This window comes from Bos taurus, chromosome 17 (assembly GCF_002263795.3).
Source record: "Bos taurus isolate L1 Dominette 01449 registration number 42190680 breed Hereford chromosome 17, ARS-UCD2.0, whole genome shotgun sequence".
Lineage (NCBI taxonomy): Eukaryota > Metazoa > Chordata > Mammalia > Artiodactyla > Bovidae > Bos > Bos taurus.
Genome location: NC_037344.1, coordinates 61,666,955 through 61,686,091, shown reverse-complemented (window position 1 = coordinate 61,686,091; position 19,137 = coordinate 61,666,955). Strand labels below are relative to the sequence as shown.

Here is a 19,137-nt window from a genome sequence, read left to right as displayed (position 1 = left end):
TTTCTCAGTCGCTCAGTCGTGTCTGACTCTGCAGTGCCATGGACTGCAGCATGCCAGGCTTCCCTGTCCTTCACTATCTCCCTGAGCTCGCTCAAGTTCATGTCCATCGAGTCAGTGACGCCATCCCACCATTGCATCCTCTTTTGTCCCCTTCTTCTGCCTTCACTCTTTCCCAGCATCAGGGTCTTTTCTAATGAGCTGGCTCTTTGCATCAGGTGGCCGAAGTACTGGAGTTTTAGTTTCAGCGTAGGTGTCTCAGTTTGTAAGTGCTGGCAATTAGTTCACTTAAAACAGACTGACTAAACCAAACAGAAGGTATTTTGCAGGCCACCCTTGGCCACACGCCTCTGGTTTATATCACTTGGCTTAAAGAGGAAGAGAATGAGATGATTTCCTCACTAGCAGGATGTTCTCTTCCATTCCAGCTTTGGGAATAGGTGTCTTGCTGAACGCAGTGGGCAATAATAATAGCTATCATGATTGAGTGCCTACTGTGTGCCAGACACTATTAAGACTTACATAGAACAATGCATTTAATACTTCCAACATCCACTCTACTTCATTTGGTCCCAGAGGGGTTAAATAAACTGGCTGGAAGTCCACTTTAGGCACCCTTTAAGTCACTGATTAAAAATCTTGCTCATTCTAGCCAGCAGTTCCTTTTGAGAGTAGAAATGAAAGTTGACTCCTCCACCCCAGCCCAACCCCACCTTTCCTGGTTTTCTCTTTGAGGACCTTTAGGAGGGGGAGACGGAGAAGGCAATGGCACCCCACTCCAGTACTCTTGCCTGGAAAATCCCATGGACAGAGGAGCCTGGCAGGCTGCAGTCCATGGGGTCGCTAAGAGTCGGGCAGGACCGAACAACTTCATTTTCACTTTTCGCTTTCATGCATTGGAGAAGGAAATGGCAACCCACTCCAGTGTTCTTGCCTGGAGAATCCCAGGGACGGGGGAGCCTAGTGGGCTGCCGTCTCTGGGGTCGCACAGAGTCGGACACGACTGAAACGACTTAGCAGCAGCAGGAGGGGGAGAAAGTGCTCCTAGAGGGACAGCAAGTGACACCCCCCCCCATGACTCCCCCCTTCCCTGCGTGCCTTCCACCAGTGGCGGTAGACCACTGTGTATTTGGGGACAAGGAACATGAGTGAATGACTGAATGGAGGAAGGAGGAGTGGGTGAATGGATTCTGCCAGCCAAGAAGCCCAACTGCAGAGACAACTTATAGGCGGTGGTGGAGAGAGGGTGGAGGAGGGAGGTGGTCTTCCTGATCTTTGAGCTTGGCTCCTTAAGCTTTCTGAGCTTCCCCTCGTCCACTGCTCCACATCTAAGGTCTGAGCGCAAACGCGGGTGTGTAGGCGGCGGGGTTGGTGGGGGAGGGTGTTGGTGATCGAGGGTCACGCGCAGGTGGCTTTGCAGCGGTGGCGGCGGCGGTGGCAGAGGCGACAAGGCTGGAGGAGGAGGAGGACGAGGGACGGCGGGCTTTCCGTCGCTGCGGAAGGGTAAGGTGGGCTGGCGGGGAAGGGGTTTGCTCAGGGGAAGGGGACTGGCCACCGCAGGTCCTACCTCCTCTAGCGCTGAGTCCGGGATAGTGGGTGTTATTTGGGGTGGGGAGGGGGACCCAGGACGATGTCCCCGGGGCCACCTGGAGCTGGAGGATGCGCTAGAACCGAGGGTGGGGCGACTACGGTATTGGACGGCGGGATCCGACCGGAATTTGGGGGGCGGGTCCCCGAAAGGGTGTGCTAGTGGCGGCGTCTGCGCGCAGAAAACAGGTGGTGGCCAGCGCAGCTGGTCCCTGGGGCTCAGTGGCCTGTGTCTCCAGCGGTGTCCCTCTTCCCTAGGTGGGCAGGGGGTTAACACCTGGCCTCGGTAGCTTCCTGTGTTGGATGTGCGCCTTCTCCAGAGGTCCCGGGGTTGCCTGGCATCAACTGGGACACCTCTCCTTCCTTGGGCCTTAGTCAGCGGTCTTTCAAAGTGAGGGGAAAGGGGAGATGCAGAAAGTGCTGTTATCTGGACTCTTAAGAACCAGTGAACATCAGCCTGTGTGCATCAGATTGTTATCCTGGTCTTCACTTCTCACCCCAGGGATAGTGGTTTCCATACTCAGAGGAGGGTCTTCCTGGCCTCACCCACCGACAATATTCTTGAAATTTCATCTTCTAAACCAGGGATGGCAAACTCAGGTGCATACAAGGACCAGGAGATAAATAATGATCCCAATCCTTGCCTGGTCCCAACTGGATACTATGTACTCTCTGGAGAGCTTTACACGTATCCATTTACTTAATCCTCACCCTACCTCAAGGTTGCTACTTGTTATCATTCCCATTTCACAGATAGGAAAGCTGGTGAGTTACTTGCCCACAATCACATGGGTAAGAAGTACCAGGTCAAGACCAGATGGGCAGGGTGGGTCCGGATTCCAGACTTTTAACCATTGTGCTGTGCTGAGCAGATGGACTATGGGATCAACTTGGAGCCCCACCAGAGAGATTCATGTTTCCAGGCAGGATTGTGAGCCCAGTGTGGCCAGATCATCTGATTTCTTGAGAAGAAGAAAGTGGGACATTTTTGTAAAGTCATCTTTAGATTTTGACAATTGACTTAAATTTTAAAACACTTTTTATAATGAAAAGTTTCAAACACACAAAATAGAGAAACTGATATAGTAACTTTTTTTTTTTTTTTAATTACTGTGTGAGCCAAATAAAACATGTTCAGTAGCTACCTCTGTCCTAAACATGTCTGGGTGGTCACTGCCCTGATCTGAGCCCTGGCTCTTCAAAGTATGGTCCTAGTTTAGCAGCATCTGTATCAGTATCTTTTGGAAGCTGGTTATAAATGTTGAATCTCAGGCCCCACCCTGCTGCTGCTGCTAAGTCACTTCAGTTGTGTCCGACTCTGCGACCTGTGGCCGCCCACCAGCTCCCCCGTCCCTGGGATTCTCCAGGCAAGAACACTGGAGTGGGTTGCCATTTCCTTCTCCAATGCATGAAGGTGAAAAGTGAAAGGGAAGTCGCTCAGTCGTGTCCAACTGAATTAGACCCTGGATTTTAATGAGATCCCCAGTTGATCTATATACATATCAAAGTTTGAGAGACACTGCTCTCGGCCTTTTTTGCCTGGACAAGTTATGTTAGTCCCCTTCCAGATAGTTCTTCATGTCTCTAGATTCATGATCTTCTATTGATCTTAGAGTTGAATTTCTTGCCTTTGATACCCCAAAGCTCTGGTCTGGCCCAAGATAATTTGGTGGAGTAAGCATTTCCTTTAGGAAGGTTTGATTAGGTTACAAAGTAGAACTGGCATTGTTCACACCAGTCTTAACTCTTTACAGGTCTCTGAGCAGTTCCTTCTTGTAAATCTTACAGAATTGCTTTGAAGATGAGATAATGTAAGTAAGAGTATTTGTATATGTTTTTATTAGTCTGGATTCTTTCAGTTAAAAAGATAACTTAAACCTGCTTATGCAAAACAAACAGGGATTTTACAGCTTGAAGGCTCAGAAAGGACTAAGGGGGAAAGTTTCAGGTATGGCTTGATCCAGGGGCTCAACCAGTATAGTTGAAATTATCTTTCTCTCAGGAGGGCTCTCCTGGACCAAGTAGCTTGAAATTGGGAACATGGTAGTGGTTACCAAGAATAGTGGGAATAAACATTTGTTAGGAAAGAGTAGAAAGATTATGTAATTGGAAACCATATTTATTTATTTATCACTTAGACTTTTTGTCTGATCTCTCCTATTAGACTTCAAGTTCCTTGAGAACTGTGGCTCTGTCTTCCTCATCTTTGCATCCTCACCAGTCAGACATACTACATTTCACATAATGATGCTCAGGAAGTACTGAATCAAGTGTAATTGACTCAAGTGAAGTAGAGATTCAGTCTCTTAGACACCAGCCTCAGGCAAGGAATCTCTCTCTCCTTTTGAGTTGCAATAGAAGTCACTGTTCTCACACTTCTGATATAAAGAACATCACAGTCTCTGACTTTGCTCCCCTTTGTTTTTCTCACCACTACCCCTCAGTTCAAAGTCATTTTGTCCATTTGCAGGTGCCAAACAGTTAGGAAAATGGGCCTAGCATGAGACGGTTTCAAACTGTGCAGCATTTTATTATGGAAAGGTAACAGGGCTTTTCTCAGTGTGGCCCCAGCAATAGTGGCTATCTGTGATAGTTACCTCAGAGCTAGGGAAGCAAACAGAAGCTTTCAAAAGTATGTGTCAATCAAAGGGAGCTACTGATTTCCCATTTTCTTGGAGGCCAAGATTCTTTCGACAGGCAAAATTATGATTGCTAGCAGCTAATAATTTGTCTTAAAATAGGAAAAACCAAACTAAAAAAACCCCGTGGAAAATAACAACAACAAAAAGACAACTACCCAATCAAAGACTCCAAAATCAAACAAGCCAAAACCAGCCAATCCAAACTAAATTAACAATAAAAATAGATTGTGGAGAAATCTGGGAAGGTCTACACAAGTTTTTTGGAGGGAGAATGCTTGGAGCTGGATTTCTGTTGGTCTAATCTGAATGCGAGAAAGAATTAGACGTATAAACATGTCTGAGGGACTCAGAAATAGATTGCCTATGAATTTCATCATTAAGAATTTTGATGGGTTCAATAAGCTTCTCTTTAAAAGAAACCACAGAACCCTGCAAACATATCAGCCACTCACATTTTAGTCTGAACTAGCCACTTTGTGACAGCTAAGAGTTGCAAACTCAACTGCTTATAGGGTTCAGGCATAAAATGTCAACAAGTAAGGAAGGCTGGGTCAGGAAAGTACAAGAATGGTAGGATGTGGTGAGTTGGAGAATACATGCTCCATCTATAGATGTTAGTGAGTTCAAGCTCATTCTGCTTCTTGCATGACAGGCCAATAAATTGGCAGATGAGTTGTTGGGGCAAAAGGAATAGTGACTTTATTTGGAAAGCCAGCAGACCGAGAAGATGGTAGTCTACTGTCCTAAAGAATCATCTTCAATCACAGAAGGAAAGGGAAATGTGTTTCAGACTTCTCAGAAGGCTTTGTTCCCTAAGGGAATTACTTGACAATAAAATTCTTCCTAGGGGGAAAAACAACAACATCTTACCCAAGTTAGAATTCAGGCTTCTTCTATGTTCAAAAGCTGGTGGTTGATTGTTACAAACTTCACCCTGTGAGAATCCTTTGTTTTTGCAGTTGTCCATATAGGTCAGGTCACCATATTCCTGTAAACTTCCAACATGAGAAATGTTACTCTCTGTTTTGCAGTTTTTTTATCTCTATATGATGGAAACGTGTTATACCTTTAAAGGACAGAGCCTTGGAAATGGGCTATCCAGTATATTTCAGGCTATAGGCAACATTCTTAATCTGTAGCAAAAGCAATAGAATACAGGAGTTAAAGAAATACCAATAGAGCCAATATCAAGTCAGATTTGCTCTTCCCTGTTACACAGGGAGCAGCTGCAACTCAGCTCTGGGCAATCATTACCATGAGAAACTACAGGCTCAGCATTACTGTATTTTGGCGGACAGTGTCGGAAATCTAGAACTTTACATGAACCCTTTCCATTTTAAAAAATATAAAAAAATTTTTTTACCTTGTTTATTTACTAGTTCCTAACTGAACTGAACCTTTCATCACAGCTTCCTTTGATAATCTGGTCAAAAACACAGAACCTGGAAAATTCACATTTAACTTCATTTTGTATACAATTTCATAGAGGCCTCCTTCCATTCCACTGTGTAGCTCAAGGTTGGCAGTGACTCCTCATTCTGAGAATTTGATTGTGGGTACCCAGGGCTTCCCTGTTGGCTCAGCAGTAAAGAATATGCCTGCAGTGCAGGAGGTGCAGGAGTCACGGGTTGATCCCTGGGTTGGGAAGATCTCCTGGAGGAGGGAATGGCAACCCCCTCCAATATTCTAGCCTGAAAAATCCCATGGACAGAGAAGCCTGATGGGCTGCAGTCCGTGCGGTCTCAAAGAATCGGACACAACTGAGTGGCTAAGCACAAGCCCAGACCCTTTGAACTGCATGGATTGCTTTCTGGGATGTGTCTTCCCTCCCCGACATCCTCCCCTCCCTCACCACTCCATTCTCTTCCCATTTGAAAAACTCCTCTCTCCTTCCCTTTCATCTTTCTTCTTATATTTAAAAAAATTCCAATAAAGTCATTGCTTTTAATTTTTATGATTTAACTTATTGACATAATACATGCATATAGCTGAGAAGTCAATTATCACATATTTATAACAGAATAATCATATTTCCCACTTCTTTCCTAGTCCATCCTTAGAGGCAACTACTTTCAACTCCCTTAGCTGATTCTTACGGCATTTCCCCATCTTCATACTTCTAATTATGATTTTAACATATATTTCTAGTTATTTCATTCACTGTCTTAATAATTAAGTAATTTATTAATTAAATTACTTATGCAAAGCCCTGTTGAGGAAGGGAGCATGGCAATTTCAGGAACCATTTTCTTGGCTACTTAGAATCATATTCTCTTTTTTTTTTTTCTGGCTGTGTGGCTTGTGGAAACTTAGTTTTTGGTCCAGGGATCATATCCATGCTCCCCTGCAGTGGAAATGCAGAGTCCTAACCACTGAACCATCAGGGCATTCCCTGGAACTGCATTCTTTAACTAAATGAACCTTCACAGCAGAGACTTAGAGGCTGTGTGGTGAAGAGCTGGTTCATGGGTTCAAATCTTTTCTACCTGACCCATTAGCAATGTGCTCTTAAACAAAACATAACTCTGAGCCACACTTTTCTTGCCTAAAAAATACCGTTACTGAAATGTAAAGAGTTTTGTGGTGAGCACGACATGACATAATTCTTGTAAAATGTGGCCCAATGCCTGTCACACAATCAGTGGTCAAAAACTGCCTGCTGATAATATTATCGCTCTTTTTTTTTTTTTTTCTGTGTAAATATCAGCTGAAAGAGAAAAATCTAGGCCAAATTCCAAGTTTGTGAAGACCAATGAAGTCTGGGGGACAAAAAGCTTTAGTTTGTGCTGACGAACATGTGTGATGCATTCAGGCCACAGTGGAGAGAAAGAGCACACAGGTTTTGAGCCTGGCATTTCCCTGGCCTGCAGGCGTTAGTCCATGTAATAGGAAGTGCTTCAGAGCCACGTGAAGCTTCACCCTCATTCCCTGTTAGTACTGTCTGGGCAGGGAGCAGAAAATGGATGCTTTGGGGACCAGCTTTCCTAGAAAGCACCAGAAGACTTGCCTCCACGTCCAAGGCTCAGAGTCCTGAGAGTCTAACTTTCTGCCAGAGAGCTGTGTTGGTCCTTCTCTTCCTGTCTTGCCTGGGATCCTAACAACCCACTTTATTTTGACTTTGCTCTCAATCTCAGTGGACACCCTGAACCCGGGTGACAGAGTGATTATGGTTTGCTGCTGTGATGATGATGACGTGATGAGGGCTTTAAGGCTGAAGGAAGATCGGCACCCACTTCTCACTTCTCCTCTTACTCTATTGCTCTCTGTCAGTTTCTTTGTTTTCCTATCTCTGCCTCTGTCTGTCTGCCTCTCAATCTCTCTTTGTGTCTATATATTGTCTCACTCTTTTGTCTGTCTTTCTCTCCTCATCTCTCCATTTCTCTCTATGGACTTTATATTAAACTCTCTTTCTGTCTCTCCTCTTTTTTTTGACCACACCCCACAACCTGTGGGATCTTAGTTCCTCTGCTAGGGATCAAACCCATGGCCCCAGCACTGAAAGCATCTAGTCCTAACCACTGGACCACCAGGGTATCTCTCTGCCTCTTTCTGTCTCCCCTTGCTTCCTTACCCCATCCCTACCTAACACCCCATCTTTCCTGTTAGCCGCCCCCCGACTTTTTTTTTAACAAGCTATGACTTTAGGAAGAGTCTCCTCCATTTGAGGCCATTTTTAATCAAGGGCTTCAGTTCAGTTCAGTTACTCAGTTGTGTCCGACTCTTTGTGACCCCCACCATGGACTGCGGCACGCTAGGCTTCCCTGTCCATCACCAACTCCTGGAGCTTGCTCAAACTCATGTCCATCGAGTCAGTGATGCGATGTCACCATCTCATCCTCTGTCATCCCTTTTTCCTCCTGCCTTCAATCTTTCCCAGCATCAGGGTCTTTTCCAATGAGTCAGTTCTTCATGTCAGGTGGTCAAAATATTGCAGTTTCGGCTTTAGTATCAGCCCTTCCACTGGGTATTCAGGACTGAATTCCTTTAGGATAGACTAGTTGGATCTCCTTGCAGTCCAAGGGACTCTCAAGGGTCTTCTCCAACACCACAGTTCAAAAGCATCAATTCTTCGGCGCTCAGCTTTCTTTATAGTCCAACTCTCACATCCATACATGACTACTAGAAGAACCATAGCTTTGACTAGATGGACTTTTGTCGGCAAAATAATGTCTCTGCTTTTTAATATGCTGTCTAGGTTGGTCATAGCTTTTCTTCCAAGGAGTAAGCATCTTTTAATTTCATGGCTCTCCCTTTTCCAGGGGATATGCCTTCTCCAAGGGATAGCCTATCCCTTCTCCGGGGGATCTTCCAGACCTGGGAATCAAACTGGGGTCACCTGCATTGCAGGCGGATTCTTTACCAACTGAGCACAGGGAAGCCCTAATCCAGAGCTTAGCTAACATAATTTTTGTATTTTGTATGTCACAGTGGCAGGGGGAAGTTAGCTGGCTTGCTAACTTTTAGCAAGATAGTCTTTTTATTAGTAAATTTGTGCAGATTGGTTTGCAAGATGTGAGATGTGACTAAAATATTAAATTCCTAAAACCGTCAAAGCACTAATGGATCAGGGAGGTAATATTCTCCCATAGGAATTACACTGACATTCAAAATTAACTTTTCTTAATTCTGTGTCCACTCATTACACACCAGCTTAGAGGGGGGAACATTTAAATCTCAGTTCTTGGTGAGCGCCCTAATAGAAGAAAGTAGCAGTAATTAAGTTAGAAGGTAAAAATTGTTCTTTGGTTACTTCCTGCAAGTTTTCCTCCCTTGGGGAATATTACAGAGAGGAAATGTTTTGCAGAGTCTTGGCAAAATTAAGATCGTCAGCCTTTATGGAAACGGGCAGGTCTAGAGATAATGTGAAATGTTTAGGAAAAAAAAGATAGGTAGCTTGGGAAGTTTTGAGATTTTTCCTCCCCTCCTCCCTTCCTCCTGCCTTCCTTTTCCTTTTTGATTTTCCTTTCCTCTATGTTATGTCTGGGTCAGTAGCCTGTTATACCTGAACCCAGACTGACATCAAGATAGCTGAGTTCATTCTGGCTTTGCTGCTGTGTGACCATGGGAAAGGTATTCAACCTCTCTGGGCTTCAATTTCCTCTTCTGTTGAGTCAGAAGTTTTGAACTTGGTGACCACTAACATTTTTTCCGAGGTCTAAAATTCTTTCATGCACACACCAACAACTGCTTAATTTTTAATATGTATTTCCCTCCTGTTATGAAAAGGACAAACTCATTAAATGATTTGGGGAGAAGTAAAAAGAACAAATGAAAACTCTCCATAATTCTAACACCAAAAGGACTGCCATGAACATTTTGGTGCATTTCTTTTCATCTTTTTTTGCTATACAGTTTTGATATGCAGATTATTTTTATTGTACATAAGAACAGGTTTGTATGCTTTTCTATTGGCATTTTCTCCCTATGCATGTCTGTCTGTCCTTCCTGTCTTCATGAACAACATCTTTAATGGGTGTGTAATATTTTATTGGGCAACTTAATTTACATAACCACTCCCTAACTGGTGTCATACTGGTTGATGGCAGCTTTTCTCTTTTAACGATACTGATGGTGGGATGACTCATTTTCTGAAGGCTCCAGGCTACATTTTTTTCAGAGTCTGAATAGAGAGAATTGGAGTCTGGCTTCACAGCAGGCCTGTTCCATGGTAGCCCCACTGGATGAATCTGGACAGCAGATGTGTTTTGTTCAACTTAAAGAATATTTTTAATAACTTTATTTAATTCCCACTTTACAAAAATCAAAGAGATCTCACAGAAAAATCCAGATCTCCAACTTCTCTTAGAAATTTAAAAATAATCCCAAGTAGTAATGCCTCGGTGGTGTTGAGGAGCAACTGCCCCTTTAAATCGGTCAATGTCTCCTATTGGTCTCAGTCCTGTGAGACCATCTTTCTCCTTTGAGACCTTTGTTGATTCTTATTGGATCTGAGCTGAACCCAGGTACTGGTCAGGCACAGGCCATGATGTGCTGAGCTTTTTACTCAGAACAGGACCCAGTAAATAAATCCTGGGCATTGTGCCATGTCAGGCTGTTTTTACAGGTGTTGTGGGAATTGTGTGGCTGAATTTCTGTGCTCTGCATTGTTTTTTAGTGATTTGTGCTTAGAAATGAAATCATTGCTTGGTTGCGGCCAGGCTGTAGGGATGGATAACTCTCAAGACTCCTACCCTGGTTTTGAGAACAGTTCTATGATGGACAGTCATTTATTTCTTTTTTCTCTATGGTTTTATACATGTGTCTGCTGACTTCTGAAGTCTTAATTCAGGAGCCGTGGCCAGCCCATCCACAGTCAGACCCTTGCTGGCACATATGGGAATTGTAATTATGTCCTTGTGTGTATCCCCACTGTGGCGAGATAGTAATGCTCATCAGACAGTCCATGTTCTCGGCTGCATTCTTGGTCCCTTTGCACTTAAGTGGAGCCTTGAGACTAGTTCTGGCCTATGGTCTATGAGCAGAGAGTGTGCGTCACATCCAGGCTTAGGCATAGGAATGGTTATGAGTGCTCTGGGCACTTTTTTCCTGCTGTGTGAATTGTGAAGGCTTCATGTTGAAAATGTGGAATCAGAGTACTATTTTCACCTGGATTTCTGAGTTACCTGGAACCACAGAAGACTCTGTGCTAGGAGAGAGTAAATTTTTATTGTATTAAAGCACTGCGGTTTTAGTGTATTTGTTACTGCACCATAACCTAGCCTAAGCTGACTGATACATTCTCTATTAGAAATAATGAGTGAGGGAACTTCTCTGGTGGTTGAGAACTAACATTTATTGAGTGCTATCTATTTTGTCATTTATTTTCCACATTTAAAAATGAGGAAAACGAGGTCCAGGGAAATTAGGTAGTTTGCTCAGGGTCATAGAGCTATTTAATACATAGTTCTTCCAGAATGCTTCCTATCCATCTTTTCAATTGTCTCTAGGTCTTAACTATAATGCCTCCTCAAGGAAGTCTTCCCTGATCACCAGGTTAGAGTGCTTCTTACTGTTATGCTGCTGCTGCTGCTGCTGCTGCTAAGTTGCTTCAGTTGTGTCCAACTCTGTGCGACCCCATAGATGGAAGCCCACCAGGCTCCCCTGTCTCTGGGATTCTCCAGGCAAGAACACTGGAGTGGGTTGCCATTTACTTCTCCAATGCATGAAAGTGAAAAGTGAAAAGTGAAAAGGAAGTCGCTCAGTCATGTCTGACTCTTAGCGACCCCATGGACTGCAGCCTACCAGGCTCCTCCGTCCATGGGATTTTCCAGGCAAGAGTACTGGAGTGGGGTGCCATTGCCTTCTCACTGTTATGCTATGCTGTGCTAAGTCACTTCAGTAGTCGTGTCCGACTCTGTGCGACCCCATAGACAGGCAGCCCACCAGGCTCCCCAATCCCTGGGATTCTCCAGGCAAGAACACTGGAGTGGGCTGCCATTTCCTTCTCCAATGCATGAAAGTGAAAAGTGAAAGTGAAGTCACTCAGTCGTGTCTGACTCTTAGCGACCCCATGGATTGCAGCCTAACAGGCTCCTCCGTCCATGGGATTTTCCAAGCAAGAGTACTGGAGTGGGGTGCCATTGCCTTCTCCTCTCACTGTTATATGATCCCCTAAATCCTGGTACTCCTCCCATATAACATTATCCCACATAACTTCCCATTAGACTTTAACTGCCCTAAGGACAGTTCCTGTGTCTATTTTGCTCAGTGTGATATCTCCAGCATCTAGTACACTGCCTAGAGCATAGTAGGCACTCAATGTATGTTTGTTGAATAAAAGAGAGTCAGAAAGTTTGAACTTGTGTCCTTACTGCCACTAGTCAACTGTGTCATCTTGGACAAGTAGTTTTCTCTCTCCGAATCCCAGTGTTTCCAGTAGGACAAGGAAGATGTTTGATTAAATCAGTTCCTTTTGGCTCTGATGTTTGATTATTATTTCATTCACATGGTCTATTCCTTCTCGGAGTCTAATTTTGGGTTGCTTTCCAGGCTTTTTAATTCCATATTTATTCTTGGAATAATTTACAGAGTTAGGCTCTGAACCCAAGCAGTCTAACTAAAGAGTTCATGATTTTAACTGCTCATGTCACCTATCTACCTACCCACCCACCCATCTGTTTATTCTATTGTCATCCATCCATTAATTCATGCAATCATTCATCCATCCATATACCCCACCATCCATCCGATAATCCACAAACATTCATCCATCCATTCATTCATCCATCCGTCCACCTACCCATCCATTTATTCATCCAGTTTCTGCCTTCCTGGTGCTCTCATTCTGATGAGTAGAGGGCAATTTCTCCTCAGTGGCTGTTGACATGGATGTTGAGATAATGTTCAATGTGTGAGCTGGAGCTCTTCAGCTGATTTTATTGTATTGGTTTTTATATCCTCATGGATAATATAATGCTTCTTTGTTTTTATTGTTATACATAAAGTTATTAATTAAGTCACTGATGTTTATTGAGCACTTACTATATGCCAGGCATTCTTAGGTGCACACAGACCCAATTTGTTTCACAACTCCAGGATATCATTCACACTGCATTCTGTATAGTCTTGGGACCATGTATTTGCCACTCTGCTGAAGGAGTCCACATTTCAGCATAGTGGTTAGGGGCTTGGGCTCTAGATCTGAACAGCCTGGCTTTGAGTCCTATGTCTGCCACTTACTGGCTATGCAAATCAAATCCTTTCACCTCTCTATATGTCAGTTTCCTCTCCAATAGAATAGGGATAATAAAAACCATTAGTTCAGAGAATTGTTATGTGGCAAAGAGTTAACTAAGGCAAAAGTATTCGGAATAGTTCCTATATAAATAATTGCTCAACAAAAGATGAGTGATTAGCTTACATATATCTCTCGCTAGGTGGGTTTCTTTAACAGTTTTTCATATGGGGGAATGGAGTCAGGAGCAGCAACAAGTTTAACCTGATATGATCTGCTAAAGTCAGAGTCGAAGGTAAATTGATTAGTGACTGTCTATTGATCTAGAGGATATGTGGTTTATGCAGCGAAGTGCTTACCCAAGTTGACATAAATCAAGTATAATAAAGAGTTGGAGTCTGTATTTGATGTTTGACCACCAACAGCTTTCTCCTTCCCCTTTCCCTCTTTGCCCCAGTATCTGAGCAAGCCAACTATGCTTGCTCAGATATTGGAACAGTTCAACCATTTATGTTAACCTCACCTATATATATATTTCCATGACTTAATATATCTGTGTAAACTCATAGGAAAAGACTGGAAATGTATATACCAAACTGACTACAGGGGAGAGGAAAAGGGGACTGAGATTCTTGAAGAAAGGTGGTGTTCAAGAGGGTCTTTACCTTATTTGTCATGTTTTAATTACTATAAGAATGAAACTGTTTTTTAATGTATTTAAGAATCTGTTATAAGAAAAAAGTAAATGACCATCCTAAAGCTTTGAAATTGCTCAGTTGTGTCTGACTCTTTGCCACCCTATGGACTGTACAGTCCATGAAATTCTCCAGGCTGGAGTACTGGAGAGGGTAGCCTTTCCCTTCTCCAGGGGATCTTCCCAACCCAGGGATCAAATCCAGGTCTCCCGCATTGCAGGCGGATTCTTTACCAACTGAGCTATCAGGGAAGCTCGGATGGGGGTATGTGTGTGATTGATGAGTTAGGAGAGCCTAGAACCCTTCCTACCTATGTCAGAAGGTGCCTGAATGGGGATTGTGATTAAAAGCACAAAAAGCTGATCAATTGGGTTGTCTTCTGAAGAGAGGCTGTGTTAACTGAGGATCTATAGAATTGAGTTCAGGGCCTCCAGACAGGTCAGTCTGTGTGCCCAGAACTGTCCACAAAGGTGTTCCTAGACTAGTAAGCAAAAGAACCTGTTTATACATTGGCAAATGCCTAGAATGCAGGGCCTCAAGGTTATGAGGCTTGTGCAGAGTTGTGCTTAGTTGTTCAGTGATGTCTGGCTCTTTGCCCACGGACTGTAGCCCACCAGGCTCCTCTCCCTATGGAATTTTCCAGGCAAGAATACTGGAGTGGGTTGCCATTTCCTCCTCCAGGGGATCTTCCTGACCCAGGGATCAAACCCGTGTCTCTTGCGTCTCCTGCATTGGCAGGTGGATTCTTTACTGCTAGCACCTGGGAAGCTGGGTCCCCCCAAAAGCAGACCCTGAGACAGGGTTTCAGTGCAAGTAGTTTATCTGACAGGTGATTCCCCGAAGCACTAGTCGGGCAGGGAACTGAGACAGAGAAGGGCAGTAAGCAGTAGCATCTTGCTGAGGGCAACTGGGAGGCTGTGTAGCACGTGCTTCACAGTTGCTCATGGTGTGCAAAGCTGTGTGGGTGAGGAAGAACATGTCCTTCACTCACACCAGTCATCACTGAAGGGCTACTCCTGATGCACTCTACACACTGGCTTAGCAGGCTTCAGCAGCCAGAGAAAGACTTGGTAAAGAATCATAGGTATTGACAGAAGTTGTCACATCAGTGTGCAAGGGATAGTGAGAGGGACAGAAGTAGTGTATACTATGTTTTCTGGTACAGGTTTGTAACAGGAAGAAAATGTGCTTGGTGAAGAAAATGAGCTTTTCTTCCTTGAGCACTTCTGAGTCTCAACAGCAGTCAGTACATTGGCCCTCTGATTTATACATCGGTCTTTTGTGAGTTTGGATGGTGCGAGTCAAGAGAGACAGCTCCTCTGGGGGAGTACATGGCCAGAATTGAATTCCGTAGAGAAACTTAGATCGAGTTTAGAAACTTAAAAGATCTTACCAGCCAGGGACCATGAATAAGCGAAGTGGGTGGGAGGAGGAGGAGAATGTACTTGGTGTGGTGCCTGGCATATAAGTGCTCAATAAAAATGATTTACATTAGTGGCAGCAGCGGTTTCTGGGGAAAGCTTTAAGGAGGAAGTGGACCCCAAGTGTAACGTGTTGCAAGGATGCCAGACAGAATAGGAAACTAACCAGGAGGAGGAGAAGCCAGAAACCTCCTTGCCTAACCCTGGCCTCTTGTACAGTCCTTGTAATTAGGATGGTAGTCATTTTCTAGTATTTGCAGTGATGACAGATTCTTCGAGGTGAGGTTAGTTGGTAATACAGATGTGTAACATCTTCCCATCAGATGTTTTAGATGCCAGCAATTGGCCTCTCTTTTCCAGGGAGGGGGGTGGGGCAGTGGTTAATCCTCTATCTTCCTGGTGCTCTGCTGTCAGCATCTTTCCATATCGCCTGCCACACTGGAAGGGCCAACATGGAGGAAGGCACGAGCGAGTCATGGTATCTGTGTAACAAGAGAAAGTTGACTTTCTTTTCATGTATCTGAGATGAGATCTGGTTTATCCATCTGGTACTGTGATATCAGTGCTAGGAGCTTATGAGTCTTACAAAGGCCTGTAGTAATATTTGCACACTGAAAAAATAAAGTGGCCTCTGAAATATGAAAAGAAAATCATATAATTAAAGAAAAAATTGAATTTTATTTTCCATCTAGCTTTACTGAGTTATATTGTATATTTTGTATACATTATATATACTATATATTCATTGTATATACAAAAAATGTGTATTTTGTCTACATTGTATAGTAAAAATTGTATATACTTTGGTTGTTCAATGTGATTTTAAGGTCTACTATGTGATGATTTAATATGTGTATACACTGTGAAATGATTACTAGTAGCAATCAGAGTAATTAACACATCCACAAACTCATATAGTACCTTTTTATTGTTGTTGCTGTTGTTGGTAATGAAAACACTTCAGATCTACTCTTGGGACTTTCCTGGGGGTCCAGTGGTTAAGACTTTGTACTTCCACCACAGGGATGTGGGTTTGTTCCCTGGTCAGAGAACTAAGATCCTGCGTGCCTCACAGGAGGCCAAAAAATAAATAAATAAAATAAAATAAAAATTCTTAAGTAAAAGATCTACTCTTTTAGCAAACAATGTAGTATTAATTAAAATCATCATGCTGTATATTAGATCCCCAGAACTTACTCATCTTATAACTGAAACTTTATATCCTTTGACTAATAACTCATTCCCCACCCCCACCCCCACCCCAGCCCCTGGTAACCACCTTATCTCTGGTTCTAGGAGTTCTGCTTTGTGTAATTGAAACTTATACATGTTTCCTTTCGTGAAACACTGTACCCATTGTAATATACCTCAACTAGTTGATGGAACAGCCAGTTGAAGAGGCGTCTGCCCCAGGGGAGTTGGGGTGTGCCCCCTCTAGCATGGGAAGGGGAACCTCTCTGAACCCCACTGTTTAGGGTTTTTATGGAGATCCCATCACAAACTTCCCTGTAGTTCAAACAGTAAAGAGGCAGGAGACCAGGGTTTGATCCCTGGGTTGGGAAGTTCCTCTGGAGAAGGGAATGGCAATCTGCTCCAGAATCCTGGAGAATTCCATGGACAGAGAAGCCTGGCAGGCTACAGTTCGTGGGGTCGCAAAGACTAGGACGCAGCTGAGTGACTAACATAGTCCGCAGTCCACATCACAGACATGATTGATTAAATCATTGGCTTTTGATGATTAACTGACAACTCTAGCCCTTATTCCCTTCCTGGAGGTTGGGAGGGGTTTGGGGCTGCAAGTTCCAACCCTCTAATTATGTCTCCATCTTTCCATAACCAGCTTCAATCCTGAAACTCTATAGGGGCTCTCATCAACTTGTCATCTCATCAGCATTAAAATACACATCACTCCAGAGATCCAAGGGTCTTAGAAGCTCTTGTGTCAAGAACAGGGGACTAAGACCAACTACTGTAACAAAAGATGCTCCTAGCACTCTGTTGGGGGTTTCCTAGATGGCTCAGTGGGTAAAGAATTGCCTGCAATGCAGGAGACACAGTTGGCACAGGTTCAATTCCTGGGTCGGGAAGATCCCCTGGAGGAGGTAATGGCAACCCACTACAGTATTTTTGCCTGGAAAATCCCATGGACAGAGGAGCCTGACGAGCCACAGTCCATGGAGTCGCAGAGTGTCAGACACAACTGAGCGACTAAGCACACAGCATCCTGTCATTTAGGAAATGACAAGAGTTCTAGGAGCTCTGTGTAAGCAACCAAGGACAGAGACCAAACATATATTTGCTATTATACCACAGTCACTAACTCAGTGGCTTTAGGTTATGGCTTGATCTCCTGATCCTTAGCTTCTGGGTGTCCCATGGGATGACAAAAGTTGTTTCCTTCATTGCTGTGAGGCCTGAGTGAGTTAATACACTTGGAGGATTCAGAATTATACCTTGTGGCTCCAAGAAGTGCATAATTTCTTCACCCTGAGCTGTAAACCTAGAGAAAAAGATTGCATAACACAGATTTTGAATCACAGTGGTGCAGCTTCCCAGTGTTTATGGATTTAGGGCACTCCCTGGGGGTATAATTAGAATCAGATTATGGGAATGGTAGATCCGCTCTGCCATCTATTTCCCTCCTCTTAGTTTAAATACAGGCTCCACTGCAAGTCACTCTCCCCAGGTGAGCTGAATAATTAATGCCAGTTCTGAGAATCCTGCCTGGCTCAAAAATGGTTCATTATTACTAATAACAGCAACTACCATTGATTGAATGGCTTGTTCTGTGCCAGACTCTGCCCTGAGCTCTTTTCTAGCATGGGGTCTAGAGTGAAGCATTCTCATAGAAACCTTAGTTCAAGTGCCACTCTTGCCTCCTCCAAGCAATTTGTCTTCAGGCAAGTCACTTCCCTTTTCTCTGAGCCTCAGTGTCCTCATCTGTAAAATGGGATGACAGGAGCTGCTCCATCAACAAAGTTGTGCTGAAGGTTAAATGCACTATAGATGCAAAACTTTTTTGCCTGAAGCCGGGCACACCATAAGCGCTTGATAAATGTTCACTTCTGTTGTTATCATCATGTTCCTCAATCCTGATGGAAGCCCTCTGAGGTAGATATGAAAAGCGTTTGGCTCGTTTCACATGGCAACACTCTGACAAACGGACGCCTTCAATGTTTAAATCCGTTTCCCTTTATAATCTTTTCTTCACAGTGTATTTGGGAGTGGGGATGTAAATTAGCCCCTTATCAACAGGAAAGTGGGTGTATACATTAGATTCATGCCACTGAAAATGAATGAGCTCGGGCTTTGTGAATCAGTGTGAGTGAATCCTCCAAAAAACATGATGTCGAGAGCAATAAAAGCAAGTTGCCCCTAAATGCATGTGGAATGTTATTTCTATAAAGTTTAAAACTACGCAAAGCAATTGAATAAAGTCAGGGATACACATTACACACATGGGCAGTAAAAGTATAGAGACACATGAGACCGAAAACACCAACTTCACAGCAGAGATTCCCTCAGTGGATGTGGTGGGGGCTATGACTGGGGAGGGGGCACACAAGAGCCTTCAGATATCCTGGGAGGTTTATTTCTTTTTTTTAAAAATATTTATTTTTGGCTGTGTTGTGTCTTCATTGCCGTGCAGGCTTTTCTCTAGTTGTGGTGCGTGGGCTTCTCATTGCAGTGGCTTCTCTTGTTGCAGAGCACAGGCTCCAAGGCACGTGGGCTCAGTAGCAGCAGCTTCCAGGTTCTAGAGCACAGGCTCAGTAGTTGTGGTGCATGGGCTTAGTTCCTGCAAAGCATGTGAGATCTTCCCGGACCAGGAATCGAACCTGTGTCTCCTGCACTGGCAGGCAGATTCTTTACCACTAAGCCACTAGGGAGCCCAGGATGCTTATTTCTTAATCTGCTATTGGAGGCATTTATTATCTTTTATGTCCTTTGTCGAATAAAAAATATAGTCACAAGCTGAAAGTAGCGAGTTATTTTATTTGGTGGGAATGTTTAGGACTCCGAACCTGGGAGACACCATCTCAGTAGCTCTTAGAAAACTGCTCCAAGGAGGCAGGAGGGAAAGTCAGGCTCTGTACAGGTTTGCAACAAAGGGAGCAGGCAGT

The 19,137-nt window shown here is 43.9% G+C and overlaps 1 protein-coding gene across 2 annotated transcripts in view; it reads left to right on the top strand.

Annotated features, from left to right (window-relative positions):
• The window catches only part of RPH3A (rabphilin 3A), a 293,036-nt gene that overhangs the window by 14,173 nt on the left and 259,726 nt on the right, over positions 1 to 19,137 (top strand). Inside the window, exons 1-2 of one of the 2 annotated variants that reach the window (XM_059875878.1) lie at positions 1,427 to 1,500; positions 3,339 to 3,395. The exons of the other annotated variant lie outside the window; for it this stretch is intronic. The gene's annotated coding sequence lies outside the window, so the exon portion shown is untranslated. Of the gene's footprint in view, positions 1 to 1,426; positions 1,501 to 3,338; positions 3,396 to 19,137 lie in introns of those variants that run through there. 2 annotated transcript variants of the gene reach the window in all.